Source organism: Amblyraja radiata, chromosome 40 (genome assembly GCF_010909765.2).
Source record: "Amblyraja radiata isolate CabotCenter1 chromosome 40, sAmbRad1.1.pri, whole genome shotgun sequence".
NCBI classification, from domain to species: domain Eukaryota; kingdom Metazoa; phylum Chordata; class Chondrichthyes; order Rajiformes; family Rajidae; genus Amblyraja; species Amblyraja radiata.
Genome location: NC_045995.1, coordinates 10,701,763 through 10,720,847, shown reverse-complemented (window position 1 = coordinate 10,720,847; position 19,085 = coordinate 10,701,763). Strand labels below are relative to the sequence as shown.

At 44.2% G+C, this 19,085-nt stretch overlaps 1 long non-coding RNA gene across 1 annotated transcript; it reads right to left on the bottom strand.

Moving 5' to 3' along the window:
• Positions 1-96: 96 nt before the first annotated feature.
• Positions 97-18,065, bottom strand: LOC116967553. The gene is made up of 3 exons (XR_004410259.1): positions 18,055-18,065; positions 14,044-14,049; positions 97-148 (listed from the first exon to the last, which is right to left on the bottom strand). It is a non-coding gene; the product is annotated as an uncharacterized LOC116967553 (long non-coding RNA).
• Between the last annotated feature and the right edge of the window lie 1,020 nt (positions 18,066-19,085).

Here is a 19,085-nt window from a genome sequence, read left to right as displayed (position 1 = left end):
AAGGTGACACAGACAGGTAGACTTCTTCAAGTAGAAGAAAAGGCCTTTATTTGCAAACATCGGCTGGAACATTCAGGGAAGACGCCCGCCCGCTTTTTATTACAGTTTTACAGCCATATCTCCTCTACCTTATCTTGCATGTTCCGCACTCCTCTTGCATCAATCCATCTTCTATCCTGACATTCTAAACTCCAGTGAATACAAGCCCAGTCTCTTCAATCTTTCCTCATATGGCAGTCCCGCCATCCCAAGAATCAATCTCGTGCGTATAGTTTTGGTCTCCTAATCTGAGGAAAGACATTCTTGCCGTTGAGGGAGTACAGAGAAGGTTCACCAGACTGATTCCTGGGATGTCAAGACTTTCATATGAAGAAAGACTGGATAGACTCGGCTTGTACTGGCAAGAATTTAGAAGATTGAGGGGGCGATCTTATAGAAACGTACAAAATTCTTAAGGGGTTGGACAGGCTAGATGCAGGAAGATTGTTCTCGATGTTGGGAAGTCCAGAACAAGGGGTCACAGTTTAAGGATAAGGGGGAAATCTTTTAGAACCAACATTTTTTTTCACACACACAGAGTGGTGAATCTGTGGAATTCTCTGCCACAGAAGGTAGTTGAGGCCAGTTCATTGGCTAGATTTAAGAGGTAGTTAGATGTGGCCCTTGTGGCTAAAGGGATCAGTGGGATAACCTCACATTTATCTATATTATACTGCATCTGCCACGCATCTGCCCACTCACACAACCTGTCCAGGTCATCCTGCAACCTCCTAACATCCTCTTCACAGTTCACACTGCCACCCAGCTTTGTGTCATCCGCAAACTTGCTAGTGTTGCTCCTAATTCCCTCTTCCAAATCATTAGTATATATGGTAAACAGTTGTGGCCCCAACACCGAGCCTTGCGGCACTCCACTCGCCACTGCCTGCCGTTCTGAAAAGGACCCGTTCACTCCTACTCTTTGCTTCCGGTCTGCAAACCAATTTTCTATCCAAGTCAACACCCTACCCCCAATACCATGTGCTCTAATGTTAGTCACCAGTCTCCCGTGCTGGACCTTATCAAAGGCTTTCTGAAAGTCTAGATACACTACATCCACTGGCACCCCTTCATCCATTTTACTTGTCACATCCTCAGAAAAATCCAGAAGGTTAGTCAAGCATGATTTCCCTTTCATAAATCCATGTTGACATGGACTAATCGTTTTACTGCTATCCAAATGCCCCATTATTACCTCTTTAATAATTGACTCCTGCATCTTTCCCACCACCGAAGTGAGGCTAACTGGTCTGTAATTCCCCGTTTTCTCTCTCGCTCCTTTCTTGAAAAGTGGGATAACATTAGCTATCCTCCAATCCACAGGATCTGATCCTGAATCTATTGAACATTGGAAAATGATCACCAATGCTTCCACTATTTCTAGAGTCACCTCCCTGAGGACCCTGGGATGCAGACCATCAGGTCCAGGGGATTTATCATCCTTCAGTCCCATTAGCCTACCCAATACTATTTCTCACCTGAAAATTTCTTTCAGTTCCTCTACCCCATTAGATCCTCTGTCCTCCAGTACATCTGGGAGATTGTTTGAAACACTGAATAGACTCGGCTTGTACTCGCTAGAATTTAGAAGATTGAGGGGGGATCTTATAGAAACTTACAAACTTCTTAAAGGGTTGGACAGGCTAGATGCAGGAAGACTGTTCCCGATGTTGGGGAAGTCCAGAACAAGGGGTCACAGTTGAAGGATAAGGGGGAAATCTTTTAGGACTGAGATGAGAAAAACATTTTTCACACAGAGTGGTGAATCTGTGGAATTCTCTGCCACAGAAGGTAGTTGAGGCCTGTTCATTGGCTATATTTAAGAGGGAGTTAGATGTGGCCCTTGTGGCTAAAGGGATCAAGGGGTATGGAGAGAAGGCAGGTACAGGATACTGAGTTCGATGATCAGCCATGATCATATTGAATGGCGGTGCAGGCTCGAAGGGCCGAATGGCCACTACTCCTGCACCTATTTTCTATGTTTCTGTGTTTCTATGTGTCTTCCTTAGTGAAGACAGATCCGAAGTACCTGTTCAACTCTTCTGTCATTTCCTTGTTGCACATAATAATTTGACCCGTGTCTGCCTTCAAGGGACCCACATTTGACTTTGCTACTCTTTTGCCCTTAACATATCTAAAGAAAGCAGCACACCATCCTTGAATCCCGTCTTTCCCCGCAGACACCGCTGTTGTAGAGAACTGTACAGACACAGTCTGGTGTTCAAAGTCAGCTTTAATTATCAGTCACACCACAGATAATCCTCCAACATTTCACCACCTCCAGCGGGATCCCAACATTGGCCACATCTTCCCATTCTCCAATTTCAGTGTTTTCTCCCACCTTCCCCTTCCAGCTCTCCCACAGCCGACTGTCTCTGCCTCTTCCTTCCTTTATCCCACACCCCCCCCCCCCCCGACATCAGTCTGAAGAAGGGTCTCGACCTGAAACGTCACCTATTCCTTCTCTCCATAGATGCTGCCTCACCCGCTGAGTTACTCCAGCATTTTTGTCCACCTTTGATTTTTCCAGCATCTGCAGTTATTTCTTAATCCACACGGTGGGAGTGTTGACCACAAACTGGAGCGACCTGTTGTGTGAATTCACTGCATATTGGGAGTTGCTATCTACAAATTAGATATTGTGCTCTTTACTGCAAAATGACCCTTTACCTTTCCCTGTAATACACCCATTGCCCATATGCCAAACTTAGTAAAAGCCCTGAAACCAGGGAAGATTTGGAATGACACAACAGTGATTGGGCTGATCAACAACAGTGATGAAACAAAGTACAGAGCGGAGGTGCAGAACCTGGCGGACTGGTGCTCACGTAACAACTTGTCACTAAACACCTCCAAGACCAAGGAGCTGATTATTGACTTCAGGAGGTCACATAATGGAGAATACGCCCCAATCTCTAGCAATGTTACAAATTTTTGAGATTTAAAAAATCAAGTCTTTAATTTATCCCATCAGATAAAGCATAAAAATAAGTTTAATTTGACACCTAATTCACTTTCATATCTTCAGTATTAAAAAAGTTATGATCATTTTCATACTCGGAAATTAGCATTTTGTTCCCTTTTGGTTTTTCATTGTCTTAACACAAAAGCTGTGATTGAGAACATTTAAAAGCCGATAACTTTATTAAAAATTAAAACTGAATGAAATTTTCAGTTATTATAGATTGAAGCATTCTGAAACAAATATGAAACAATCTTACTTAGATGACTTGAAATTAAAACAGTTAGTTAGTTACCTAATTGTAGCTAATTACAAAATTCAATTACTAGATCTAAACATCTATCAATTTCTTAAGAATAGATTAACGTTTTTAAATAGCCTGTGTCCAAATAACATTTATTTATTTATTTGTTCCGAACAAGTAAAGACATAAATAGGAATAAATAACAACAACAAAATCGAAATAGTCAAACAATTGGACATTCCAGGCAATATTTGCAAAGCAGTGAAAAGCATAAAGCAAAATTTAAATGTCCAACACTTTTTCTTTACAAGCTCGAAAAAGAGTGAGAAGAATAACTTATTTAATCTCACCCCTTCTCCCTAAACCCTTCTTCCATATTTAATAATTAATTAATAATAATAATACCCCAGGCAATTTGTAGAGATGCATACAGACATATATATACATACAACTGATATACACATACAAGTAATATGTATGAAGTAACCAAAAAACATAAATAAATAATAAATAAAATAATAAATAAACATTAACCCCTGTTTGTCAACCATCTCCTTCATCCCTGTACCTTGTGGAAAAAAGTTTTTTGTATGTCATTTTGAACTGGTTCATGTTTGGACATTGCTTTAACTCCACATTCAAACTGTTCCACAATCCTACTCCACAGACCGAAATACAAAAAGTTTTTCTGGTCGTGCGGACTCTTTGTACCTTAAAATTAAATATTCTTCTTAAATTATAACCCCCCACTCGCTCATTGAATAATTTTTATATATTTCCAGGTAAGTTTTTATTTTTGGCCCTAAACATTATCTGTGCTGTTTTAAATGCAACCAAATCTTCTAATTTTAATCATTTTGACTGTAAGAATAATGGATTCGTGTGACCCAGATACCTGACATTGTGGATAATACGTATTGCTCTTTTTTGCAGAAGAGTTAATGAATGTAGCGAACTTTTATAGTTATTGCCCCAGACTTCTGCACAGTAATTTAAATAGGGTAAGATTAGTGAACAGTAGAGAATGCGGAGTGATTTGTGATCCAGAACCTGCTTAACTTTGTGTAATACAGAAATGCTTTTTGACAGTTTGGATTGTACATGTTTAATGTGTGATTTCCAGCTGATTCTACATTCACACAAGAATTCAGAATATAACATAATTTTTAAATCTCATTGTCGTGGGTTTATATGCCAAATAGAAGGAATTTAATCGTTAATACCTGTAAATTAGCTTGGGAGTGTGATTTTCTGGAACGGGACCAGTTAGAACGTTCAGGCTGCGGTGAATTTATACCGCATATCGGCAGCAAATACACTGCCGGTTCTTCGGGGGAGAAAAATCACCGTATCGCAACGTAAAATGTGAATTAAATACATCTTAAGCAACACTTTTATACATAAAAATAAACTACTTTTTTTTTAACCTGGTCCTGCTTAAAATCCGTCCCAGTTTTCGTTATTGACGGCTTCAGAAGCTGATTTTAAAATCATTCCAGCGATGAACTTGTCGGGTGAAATTTTTTTTTAAACACACAAACGGCCGTAGGAACGATTCTTTAGCAACATCTTGCACTCCAACAAAATATAATTCATGACCAGGTCGGAACAAAACCCCGTTTTAACCCCGCGCCCCCTCAAACGCGCCAAAATCGCGCACATGGCCAGAGGCAGAATTACAGCCCCCGCCGCTGAAGGTAAGTTTTGTAACATACCTACAATCTCCATCTATGGGGAAAGTGTGGAGAGAGTGTCCAGCTTTAAGTTTCTGGGCACTCACATCTCAGAGGACCTCACATGGTCCACCAACTGCGCTGGTCAAGAAGTCACAGCAATGACTGTTCTTCCTGAGGACATTAAAAAAGACTGGTCTGCCCCCACACCTTCTACCGCTGCACCACAGAGAGCACATTAACGTATGGCATCTCTGTGTGGCATCTTAGCTGCACGGAGGCGGAGAGGAGAGCTCTTCAGCGCGTTGTCCACAGAGTGAAGAAGATTATTGGGAAACAGCTACCAGCCTTGGAGGGCATCTACCACACACGGTGCCTCAGGAAGGCCATCAGCATCCATAACGACTTCGCAGGTGCAGCAGGCAGTGAAGAAAGCAAATGGTATGTTAGCTTTCATAGCAAAAGGATTTGAGTATAGGAGCAGGGAGGTTCTACTGCAGTTGTACAGGGTCTTGGTGAGACCACACCTGGAGTATTGCGTACAATTTTGGTCTCCAAATCTGAGGAAGGACATTATTGCCATAGAGGGAGTACAGAGAAGGTTCACCAGACTGATTCCTGGGATGTCAGGACTTTCATATGAAGAAAGACTGGATAAACTCGGCTTATACTCGCTAGAATTTAGGAGATTGAGGGGGGATCTTATAGAAACTCTTATAAAATTCTTAAGGGTTTGGACAGGCTAGATGCAGGAAGATTGTTCCCGATGTTGGGGAAGTCCAGAACAAGGGGCCACAGTTTAAGGATAAGGGGGAAATCCTTTAGGACTGAGATGAGAAAAACATTCTTTTCCACACACAGAGAGTGGTGAATCTGCGGAATTCTCTGCCACAGAAGGTGGTTGAGGCCAAAGTTCATTGGCTATATTTAAGAGGGAGTTAGATGTGGCCCTTGTGGCTAAAGGGATCAGGGGGTATGGAGAGAAAGCAGGTACAGGATACTGAGTTGGATGATCAGCCATGATCATATTGAATGGCGAATGGTGCAGGCTCGAAGGGCCGAATGGCCTCTATTCCTGCACCTATTATCTATGTTTCTATGTCTCCTGGATAGCTGTCCAATTGTGTTTTAATTGGGGCACTCACTTTATGAAGACTGGTTTTCTGTTGATGACATTGTTGTGATTAAGACAGCGAGGAATATAAAGTGGATCTACATTGTACTTGGTTGAGGAAAGTTAATGTGAACTAGTTGTTAACCACTTGTGTGAAATGGTTAATGTTAAATTCCCTAATCACAGCATGTTTATTGTGAGTTCTTGTGCAGGATTTTCAGGTGAAAGGAATGTGTGTGTGATGTGTGGAGTGGTCATTCATTGAGCTTTGGACTGGACAGACTGTTGTAGAGATATTTGGATACTCTTGCTCAAAAGACAAAGTTCTGGAGTAACTCAGCTGGTCAGGCAGCATCTGTGGAGGACATGGATAGGTGACGTTTCACAGAGTGCTGGAGTAACTCAGCGGGTCAGGTAGGATGCCCATAGTAAAGAGTACAGCTTTGGTGGGCAACTCTGTGAGGGAGTTCACTGTTTGTGTGAAGTGTTGTCTTAGAAAAATAGACAATAGGTGCAGGAGTAGAGGCCATTCGGCCCTTCGAGCCTGCACCATTCAATATGATCATGGCTGATCATCCAACTCAGTATCCTGTACCTGCCTTCTCTCCATACCCCCTGATCCCTTTAGCCACAAGGGCCACATCTAACTCCCTCTTAAATATAGCCAATGAACTGTGGTCTCAACTACCTTCTGTGGCAGAGAATTCCACAGATTCGCAACTCGCTGTGTGTGCAAAAAAATGTTTTTCTCATCTCGACTTCCCCGCTATCCTTAAACTGTGTGTGGCCCCTTGTTCTGGACTTCCCCAACATCGGGAACAATCTTCCTGCATCTAGCCTGTCCAACCCCTTAAGAATTTTGTAAGTTTCTATAAGATCCCCCCTCAATCTTCTAAATTCTAGCGAGTACAAGCCAAGTCTATCCAGTCTTTCTTCATATGAAAGCCCTGACATCCCCGGAATCAGTCTGGTGAACCTTCTCTGTACTCCCTCTATGGCAAGAATGTCTTTCCTCTGATTAGGACTGCTGTTTCTCCCTCTACAGTTACTCTACTTGTTTCTCGTTGATGAGTCAAGGTCTTTGGAGATCTTCTAATGTCCCCAGTTTTCTATGGTTTGTGATAGATGGGCTTTGTCAACTTGCTGTTCCAAGTACTGCTTGTGAGAGAGGGTATCCTGACTGCACTTGTGAGTACCTGCTTATTTTATGTCTTCAGTAGCTCAATAATTTTCTTTTAGCCATGAAAGATATTCTTGCCATAGAGGGAGCACAGAGAAGGTTCACCAGACTGATTCCTGGGATGTCAGGGCTTTCATATGAAGAGACTGAATAGACTCGGCTTGTAATCGCTAGAATTTATAAGATTGAGGGGGGATCTTATAGAAACGTACAAAATTCTTAAGGGGTTGGACAGGCTAGATACAGGAAGATTGTTCCCGATGTTAGGGAAGTCCAGAACAAGGGGTCACACACAGTTTAAGGATAAGGCGGAAGTCTTTTAGGACCGAGATGAGAAAAACATTTTTTTTCACACAGAGAGTGGTGAATCTGTGGAATTCTCTGCCACACAAGGTAGTTGAGGTCAATTCATTGGCTATATTTAAGAGGGAGTTAGATGTGGCCCTTGTGGCTAAAGGGATCAGAGGTATGGAGAGAAAGCAGGGACAGGATACTGAGTTGGATGATCAGCCATGATCATATTGAATGGCGGTGCAGGCTCGAAGGGCCGAATGGCCTCCTCCTACACCTATTGTCTATGTTTCTATGTTTCTGTGCCAAACTTAGTAAAAGCCTTGAAACCAGGGAAGATTTGGGATGTAAATCAAGGAACAGCAGATGCAGTTTCTATGTTTCTATGACTGCAATTTGAACAGGTTCATATAGATGTAAACTTTCATATTTTTTCCTGCAATAACCCTTTATATCTATGTAATTCTCTAGCAGGGTTGCAGGCAATCAAAGTTGTTAATGATATTCTGCAGCCCCTCTTCCATTCTCTTGCAAACACCTTCCACAGGTCATGTGTTTGAAGTTCGAATCTTGTCTCCAAATGCTGCGTTAAATATGCAGGAAGGCAGGCAATTAGCACATGTTGTATTTGTTTTAAACTTCCTACTTATCTTGTGTGCCCCTTCCTTTCTTATCCTCGCAGGCCGACAATTAACACAGTCCTCAATGATTATTATGTACATGTTTGTTTACTTTCTGTAGCTGAATCAATTGTCTTTGGAGACATACAGGCAGCTTTCAGAGATTGTTTCAACTCTCCTCTTTGTTAAACTGTCTTTCTCAGGCTACAGAATAAATTGGATTAAAAATGAAATGGTGTCGATAAAACCAAAAGACTCAACACACTTCTTAAATTTCCCTTTTAAAATAGCTACAAAAAATTTAAATATTTGGGAATTGAAATCACTAGAAAATATCAAGCTATGTTTAATGCAAATTATAGTCCCCTACTTAAGAAATTAAATACTTTAATTAAATTCTGGAAAACTCTTCCGATGTCTTTAATAGGTCGAATAAATGCTATAAAAATGATCTTTCTACCACAAATTCTATACCTATTCCAATCAATTCCTATATACCTACCAAAAATGATTTAAAAAAACTGGACTCAGACATTACAAATTTTACATGGGATTATAAATCCCACAGAATACAAAGAACTCACTTGAGCAAACCGAAACAATTGGGCGGTTTAGCACTTCCTAACTTTATGTACTATTATTGGGCAGTAAATATCAAAAATATGATTCACCTGCTGGACAACTCTGCCCAGCAGGTGGATTGGTTTATAATGGAGAGGGAGGATTGTTCCCCTTGCAATATAGGACCGATCCTCCTCTCACCAATGAATCTGAATAACACAAAATACAATAAAAATACAATTATACACAGTACAATTAGAACTTGGAAACAAATAAAATATAACCTAAAATTAAATTTGTTAAACTGTTTACAACGGGCACCAAATCTGGGGGCTGCTGAGCCCAATTTGTTGAGGCCATTTGTAGGAACCTAACAAAGGTACACGACCACACACAATATTGTGTTTAAATGCACACGTACATATTCACAGGGCTCGATGAGAGAGTGGGGTGCGGGGGGAACATCGGACCCGGGTCCAGAGTCCAAAAGGGGGCCCGGAATTTCCTGAAATCTCAGAAAATATTTCCATATATTTAGTGAAACATAGACAATAGGTGCAGGAGTAGGCCATTCTGCCCTTCGAGCCTGCAACGCCATTCAATATGATCATAGCTGATCATCCAACTCAGTATCCTGTACCTGCCTTCTCTCCATACCCCCTGATCCCTTTAGCCACAAGGGCCACATCTAACTCCCTCTTAAATATAGCCAACGAACTGTGGCCTCAACTACCTTCTGTGGCAGAGAATTCCACAGATTCACCACTCTCTGTGTGTGAAAAAAATGTTTTTCTCGTCTCGGTCCTAAAAGATTTCTCCCTTATCCTTAAACTGTGTGTGGCCCCTTGTTCTGGACTTCCCCAACATCGGGATGCATCTTCCTGCATCTAGCCTGTCCAACCCTTTAAGAATTTTGTAAGTTTCTATAAGATCCCCCCTCAATCTTCTAAATTCTAGCGAGTACAAGCCGAGTCTATCCAGTCTTTCTTCATATGAAAGTCCTGCCATCCCAGGAATCAGTCTGGTGAACCTTCTCTGTAGAATAACTGTAGAGGGAGAAACAGCAGCAGGTGAGAAGATTCTACATTCACCTCAAAATATCAAACACTGGATGGACAGGGCCGGGAAAAATAATTCTAGGCACATGTACCAATTAAGGTCCAGTGAAATTTAAATGTGTCTGCAGTAGTGAATCCTACAGGGTAGAAGAATGCATTGAGTATTTTCATAATCAGCCTGGCACACCAACATGCCAGCTATATCAAAGAGAACACTTCACACAAACAGTGAACTCCCCGACAGAGTTGCCCAATGCTGTAACTCTTACTATGGGCATCAAACCCTGTACACAATTAGTGAACTCCCTCACAGTCCTGTTCTCTTTACTAAGGGCATCCTGCCTGACCCGCTGAGTTACTCCAGCACTCTGTGAAACGTCACCTATCCATGTTCTCCACAGATGCTGCCTGACCCGCTGAGTTATTCTTGCCATAGAGGGAGTACAGAGAAGGTTCACCAGACTGATTCCTGGGATGTCAGGACTTTCATATGAAGAAAGACTGGATAGACTCGGCTTGTACTCGCTAGAATTTAGAAGATTGAGGGGGGATCTTATAGAAACTTAGAAAATTCTTAAGGGGTTGGACAGGCTAGATGCAGGAAGATTATTCCCAATGTTGGGGAAGTCCAGAACAAGGGGTCACAGTTTAAGGATAAGGGAGAAATCTTTTAGGACCGAGATGAGGAAAACATTTTTCACACAGAGAGTGGTGAATCTGTGGAATTTTCTGCCCCAGAGGATAGTTCAGGCCACACAGTTCATTGGCTATATTTAAGAGGGAGTTAGATGTGGCCCTTGTGGCTAAAGGGATCAGGGGGTATGGAGAGAAGGCAGGTACAGGATACTGACTTCGATGATCAGTCATGATCATATCGAATGGCGGTGCAGACTCGAAGGTCCGAATGCCCTCTACTCCTGCACCTATTATCTATGTTTCACCAGCACCCTGTGAAACGACACCTATCCATGTCCTCCACAGATGCTGCCTGACCCACTGAGTTACTCCAGCACTGTGCCTTATTTTTGTCAACCAGCACCTGCAGTTCCTTGATTTCATCCCAAATCTTCCCTGGTTTCAGGGCTTTTACTAAGTTTGGCATCTGTGCAATGGGGGCATTATGGGGAAAGGTAAAGGGTCACAGAGCAACAAAGAACCATTTTGCAGTAAAGAGCATAATTATATCTAATTTGTAGACAGCAACTCCTAAAATGTAGTGAATTCACATAACAGGTCGCTCCAATTTGTGGTCAACACTCCCACCGTGTGGATTAAGAAAGAACTGCAGATGCTGGTAAAATCAAAGGTGGACAAAAATGCTGGAGTAACTCAGCGGGTGAGGCAGCATCCATGGAGAGAAGGAATAGGTGACTTTTCAGGTCGAGACCCTTCTTCAGACTGAAGTTGGGGTGGGCAGGATAGAGGAAGGAAGAGGCAGAGACAGTAGGCTGTGGGAGAGCTTGGAAAGAGTAAGGAGGGAGAAAACACTGAAATTGGAGAATGGGAAGATGTGGCCAATGTTGGGATCCTGCTGGAGGTGGCGAAATGTTGGAGGATTATCTGTTGTATGTGACGGTGGAAGGTGAGGACAATAGACAACAGGTGCAGGAGTAGAGGCCATTCGGCCCTTCGAACCAGCACCACCATTCAATGTGATCATGGCTGATCATCCACAATCAGTACCCTGTTCCTGCCTTCTCCCCATATCCCCTGACTCCGCTATCTTTAAAAGCCCTATCTAGCTCTCTCTTGAAAGTATCCAGAGAACCGGCCTCCACCACCTTCTGAGGCAGATAATTCCAGATTCACAACTCTCTGTGAGAAAAAGTGTTTCCTCATATCTGTTCTAAATTGCTTACTCCTTATTCTTAAACTGTGGCCCCTGGTTCTGGACTCCCCCAACATCGGGAACATGTTTCCTGCCTCTAGTGTGTCCTCTCATCCTTCTAAACTCCAGAGAGTACAAGCCCAGCCCCTCCATTCTCTCAGCACATGACAGTCCCGCCATCCCGGGAATTAACCTGGTGAACCTACGCTGGGCTCCCTCAATAGCAATAATGTCCTTCCTCAAATTAGGGGACCAAAACTGCACACAATACTCCAGGTGTGGTCTCACTAGGGCCCTGTACAACTGCAGAAGGACCTCTTTGCTCCTATATTCGATTCTTCTTGTTATAAAGGCCAACAGGCCATTCGCTTTCTTCACTGCCTGCAATGGGGGGACATGGGGACTCTGTCCTTGGTACGAGTAACAATGATAAGAGTTCTGGAGAAACTCAGCAGGTCAGGCACCATCTCTGGAGGAAAAGGATGGGTGATATTTTGTGTAAGAACCCTTTTATTCCATCCCAAAATCTCTTGTTTCGCCAGAGATGCTGCCTGACCCACTGAGTTACTCCAGCATTGTGTCTATCTTTGGTATAAACCAGCTTCTACAAGTCTTTGTTTCTATATTTACATCAGCCAGATTCAATTTCAGTTGTGATAAGGTTAGGGTATCATCACTTTAGTAAACATAGAAAATAGGTGCAGGAGGAAGGCCATTTGGCCCTTCGAGCCAGCACCACCATCCATTGCGATCATGGCTAATCATCCCCAATCAATAACCCATGCCTGCCTTCTCCACATATCCCTTGATTCCACTAGCCCCTAGAGCTCCATCTCTCTCCTAAATCCATCCAGTGATTTGGCCTCCGCAGCCGTCTGTGGCAGGGAATTACACAAATAAGATTCCAAAGTTACATCCTTTTATTCTGACACTGTGCCCTCTGGTGCGAGACTCTCCAACTAGTGGAAACATCCGTTTAGTTTGGAGATAGAGCACAGAAACAACACAATTCCAGTTGTACCAGAAAAATATCAACATTAAAAACCCTGGACACTTCAAATGACAACAATTGAAAGTAAAAGTCAGCACAATTAATCAAAGATGCAAACACAATTCAGTAGAAAGCGATAGTGTTCTCACCGACCTCATGCCCTGGAGATGTAGATCCACATCAGGCACAAGGGGAGACTCCCGGTCTCTACCCAGGCCCACTGCTCCCATCCACAGCCCAGGACCACTGCTCCCATCCACAGCCCAGGACCACTGCTCCCATCCATCCACAGCCCAGGACCACTGCTCCCATCCATCCACAGCCCAGGACCACTGCTCCCATCCATCCACAGCCCAGGACCACTGCTCCCATCCATCCACAGCCCAGGACCACTGCTCCCATCCATCCACAGCCCAGGACCACTGCTCCCATCCATCCACAGCCCTGCTCCATGGAGTTCTCCTGCACAATTAAAGCATGGAATAGTCTTCACCCTACCATAGTTACCCAACCAGACGCAACTAAATTTAAGGCACCTTTTTTTTCCCCCAAGAACCCTTTTTTGGTTAAGTCCAAGTCAAGAGTCAAGAGAGTTTTATTGTCATGTGTCCCAGATAGGACAATGAAATTCTTGCTTGCTGCAGCACAACAGAATATGTAAACATAATACAGAACAGGAGATAAAAGTTAATTATGTTTATATACCATAGACCATATATATACACATTAAATAAACAGATAAAATGCAATAGGCTGTTATTGTTCAGCCCTTTACCATCTCCAGTTTAAATTCCATTTAGAATATTTATGGAGGACCAGGAAACCAGAAACAAGAGAGTTACTCCAGGGAGTTACTCCAGATCCAGGGTCAGGGAGTGATTCTGTGTTGGTTTTCAGCGGTTGCGGCGAGGTGGCGACCGGACAGCAATGGCGGCCAGATACCCCACAAAGTGCCCAGAGCCGACCAGTTGCCGTGGCAGCGCGCAAGAGCAGGGCGGCCGATGATGCGCTGGCCGTGGATGAGAAGCGAGAGGAGAGCGGGAACCCTGCAGCCCGGACACAGATACGGATGGTGGGTGGAGACGGAGAGTTGACAGACAGAGAGATAATGAGATAGCGAGGGGGGGGGCGCCCAGAGTTGAACGCCAGGTATCCTGCCTTGGCCGGAGGTCGCCTAGATTTCGATGCCCTAGGCTTCAGCCTATGAAGCCTAGTGGTGAATCCGGCTCTGCGAGGCCACCCTAGATCTTGAGGCCCTAAGCTTAAGCTTGCCAAGCTTATACGTAAATCCAGCCCTGCACTGATACAAAAAGAAGGTAGACAGAGGCTAATGCCCAGGATTAGCACAGGACCTTCAAGAGAGCGTGAAGGTTCCATACTGTTTCCAAAACAGCAGCCTTTGGCCTCTCCTTGAACTGGACACCGCAGTGTATGATCCACCAAACCAAACAGTGGATCATATTGACAATGATAAACGTAAACTATAAACTTGTGATCCAAAGTTAAAGTGCCAGAGAAGAAGCAGCAAATCCTCACAGCGATAATACACCTTAATGGTGTAAATACAGACTATTATTAGCATCTTGTACAATACCTCTTTAAAATGGGCGGTTGGTTCATTCAGCGGTGAAACGCCTCTTGGCTCTGACAGCGCTGCCGTGGGTCGGTGTTTAAGGGGAGGCAGTCAAGGGGGTGAGGCTGGGAGCCACCCCCGTCCGCAGGGCCCCCAACACGGGGAAGAGCGGTCACCTGTGCAGGGCCAGGGACCGACATGACAGACTCACGGTGTGATGGTCCCTGCGGGTCCGAGCGGCAGAAGCTTCCCCGCGGCGCTGGGAATAAGGAGAGTGAGCGTGGCAACTTCAACTACTCCCATTCTGGTGAGGGTAGGGTAGGGTGGGGTCGGGTAGAGATGGTTGAGCTAAACAGAGCAAACACGACCTCCTCCAACGCCGTCTGTCTGTGTCTGTGTCTGTTTATCTTCCTGCCCATTGTGTGCATCGTTCAAAATGCTACATTATAGAATGTTAGTTTGTGTCAAGGTTCCATCTCCCCGGGACTGCGGCAACATCACCCCAACATTCCAACCCGCCCCTCCAGGCATGGACATCGCTATCAAAACATGCGGGGGACACCATTTCTTGCCACACTTTCACAACTCTGCTTGCTACCCAGCTGTGTGATTCCTGTCACAGAGTGGTACAGCAGATGATAGACCTTTGACTAACTTCCTGTTATTTGGGGTTTCGTAACTAAACTAAGATCGATATAACCATAGCATGAGTATATTGTATTAGAGACAAGCATGCTTTGAATGGGTAGAGCTGTGATTGATATGTTAGACGTCATTGCTGCCATTCTGTATGAACATGTGACTATGTTTCCAAAACAGTATAAAAAGATGCTGTATGTCTTCATTCATTAGAGTGATGGCCTGGGAGGAGTTAAGCATCTGCTATATGCTTGACTTTGTATCTCCTAGCACTCTCTAGCTAAATGATCATTAAAGCTTGTATTGGTTTTACCCAACATTGTAAGTTGTCTGTTTTAAGAAAATGAACCTTAACCATTAACCTTAACCTGGACCATTTCCGACACTTCCCTACCATTCCTTGACCTCACCATCTCCATCGCAGGGGACAGACTTCTGACTGACATACACTACAAACCAACTGACTCACATGGCTATCTGGACTACACGTCTTCCCACCCTGCCTCCTGTAAAGACTCCATCCCCTACTCCCAATTCCTCCGCCGACGCCGCATCTGTTCCCAGGATGAGACGTTCCACACCAGGGCATCGGAAATGTCCTCGTTCTTCAGGGAACGGGGATTCCCCTCCGCCACCATAGATGAGGCTTGCAACAGGGTCTCATCCATACCCCGCAACACTGCTCTCTCTCCCCATCCCCGCACTCGCAACAAGGGCAGAGTCCCCCTAGTCCTCACCTTTCACCCCACCAGCCGGCAAATACAACACATAATCCCCTGCCATTTCCGCCACCTCTAACGTGACCCCACCACTCGCCACATCTTCCCATCTCCCCCTATGTTTGCCTTCCGCAAAGACCGCTCCCTCCGCAACTCCCTTGTCAATTCTTCCCTTCCCTCCCGTACCTCCCCCTCCCCGGGCACTTTCCGTTGCAACCGCAAGAAATGCAACACCTGTCCCTTCACCTCCCCCCTCGACTCCATTCAAGGACCCAAGCAGTCGTTCCAGGTGTGACAAAGGTTCACCTGTATCTCCTCCAACCTCATCTACTGCATCCGCTGCTCTAGATGTCAGCTGATTTACAGCGGGGAGACTAAGCGGATATTGGGCGATCATTTCGCCGAACACCTCCGCGCAGTCTGCAATAACCTACCTGAACTCCCGGTGGCTCAGCACTTCAACTCCCCGTCCCATTCACAATCCGACCTCTCTGTCCTGGGTCACCTCCATTGCCAGAGTGAGCAACACCGGAAATTGGAGGAACAGCACCTCATATTCCGCCTGGGCTGCTTGCGTCCGATGGCATGAACGTTGAATTCTCCCAATTTTGCTAGCCCTTGCTGTCTCCTCCCCTTCCTTAACCCTCGAGCTGTCTCCTCCCTTCCCCCCCCCCCCCCCCACCCTTGGGCTCCTCCTCCTCCCTTTTTCCTTCCTTCTCCCCCACACCCCCCATCAGTCTGAAGAAGGGTTTCGGCCCGAAACGTCGCCTATTTCCTTCGCACCATAGATGCTGCTGCACCCGCTGAGTTTCTCCAGCATTTTTGTGTACCTTTCATCAAAGAAGTTATTTAGTTTACGAAGCCAGTGCTTCCAATCCTTTGCAGCAACAGCAGGTGAGTTGGGATCCAGATCCAAGCGTTGTGGTTTCAGTAGTTTCTCCATTCCAAGTCGGACTGTTTGACTTCTAAGATTAAGTTGCTTAAATTGGTGTGAGATAAATGAAACTTTCACTACTCGTAATTAACTTAACTTTATTTAAGCTTTAAGCAACTTATTTGTTTAATACATAAACTCACAAACGTCTGGCAAACATGGCTGATTCTGCAGGCTTTTCCCGCCCAAAATACTTTGCACATGCGCACACTCCGGAAATGTCCTGCACATGCGCACTCTCTAGAAGAGCTCCGCACATCCGCACATGCGCCGGCTTCACTGCTACATTAAATATGCAGGAAGGCAGGCAATTAGCACATGTTGTATTTGTTTTAAACTTCCTACTTATCTTGTGTGCTCCTTCCTTTCTCATCCTCGCATCCCCGATAATAAACACAGTCCTCGATGGTTATTAAGTGCATGTTTGTTTACTTTCTGCAGCTGAATCCATTGTCTTTGAAGACATACAGGCAGCTTTCAGAGGTGGTTTTAACTCTCCTCTTTGTTAAGCCGTTTACAATGGGCACCAAACGTGGGCTGCTGGGATCAATTTGTTGAGCCCATTTTTAGGAACCTAACAAAGGTACAGACCAAAGATCTTATAGTGGATCTTTCCTGCACAATCTAGTCAGTTGTGTGCTCGTAGAATAAAACCATCCTTAAGTTAGACATCTTTTGTAAATCTTGCTCAAAACAAATTTAATTTTGTGAAATTCTTCAATTAGATAACCCCACCATTACAGACAGATCTCATTCCACTCTCTGGCTTTTGGGAAGACCAGACCCCTTTTTATTTGTGGAGAAACAACTCCATAGTAAATAGAAAATAAGCACAAAAACATTAAGTAACATTCCAGGGCTAGAGCAACTGGAATCTTCATATTGCTATTATTTTCCCAAATACCGCAGATGTGAACAGTGTGATTACATTAGTGTGATTAGATGAATGAATTACAGAGTGCAAGTGTAATACAAACATCATCTCAAACACAGCTTATGTGCCATTTAACCTTATAACCATATAACAATTACAGCACGGAAACAGGCCATCTCGGCCCTTCTAGTCCGTGCCGAACACTTATTCTCCCCTAGTCCCATCAACCTGCACTGAGACCATAACCCTCCATTCCTTTCCCGTCCATATACCTATCCAATTTATTTTTAAATGATAAAATCAAACCTGCCTCCACCACTTCCACTGGAAGCTCATTCCACACAGCTACCATTCTCTGAGTAAAGAAGTTCCCCCTCATGTCACCCCTAAACTTCTGTTCCTTAATTCTCAAATCATGTCCTCTTGTTTGAAACTTCCCCACTCTCAATGGGAAAAGCTTATCCACGTCAAGTCTGTCTATCCCTCTCATCATTTTAAAGACCTCTATCGTCCCCCTTTAACCTTCTGCGCTCCAAAGAATAAAGACCTAACTTGTTCAACCCTTCTCTGTAACTTAGTTGCTGAAACCCAGGCAACATTCTAGTAAATCTCCTCTGTACTCGCTCTATTTTGTTGACATCCTTCCTATAATTAGGCGACCAAAATTGTACACCATACTCCAGAATTGGCCTCACCAATGCCTTGTACAATTTTAACATTACATCCCAACTTAAAAAGAAATGATTTAAAAAACATTAAAAAAGGCAATTACCAGAGTCAATTTTATTCTTTAACAAGAATTAACAGAAGTATGGACTAACAGAATTATGAATCTAACCCTATATCACACACACAAACCGTTCCCCTGCAACATTGATTACACTGTGAGTCGGGTCGGATAGGTTCCGGGTTACTAAAATGGGTGGAATAAATGCCCAGGTTCCCCTCCGTAGCTACTACACGTCAGCCCATTGCATTTCGCAGCAGTGGCCTATCTTGCTCCGCTATAGGATCTTTGATACATCCCACACACAGTATTGTGTTCACATACGCACGTACATATTCACAGGGCCTATGAGGGAGTGGGATGCAGGGGGTACATCGGACCTGAGCCCAGAGTCCAAAAGGGGGCCCGGCATTTCCTGAAATCTCAGAAAATGTTTGCATATATTTTGTGAGACATAGAAACATAGAAAATAGGTGCAGGAGTAGAGGCCATTCGGCCCTTCGAACCTGCACCGTCATTCAATATGATCATGGCTGATCATCCAACTCAGTATCCAGTACCTGCCTTCTCTCCATACCCCCTGATCCCTTTAGCCACAAGGGCCACATCTAACTCCCTCTTAAATATAGCCAATGAACTGTGGCCTCAACTACCTTCTGTGCCAGAGAATTCCACAGATTCACCACTGTGGACAAAATGTTTTTCCCATCTCGGTCCTAAAAGATTTCCCCCTTATCCTTAAACTGTGTGTGGCCCCTTGTTCTGGACATCCCCATCATCGGGAACAATCTTCCTGCATCTAGCCTGTCCACCCCCTTAAGAAGTTTGTACGTTTCTATAAGATCCCCCCTCAATCTTCTATATTCTAGCAAGTACCAGCCGAGTCTATCCATTCTTTCTTCATATGAAAGTCCTGACAACCCAGGAATCAGTCTGGTGAACCGTCTCTGTACTCCCTCTATGGCAAGAATGTCTTTCCGCAGATTAGGAGACCAAAACTGTACGCAATACTCCATTTGTGGTCTCACCAAGACCCTCTATAACTGCAGTAGAACCTC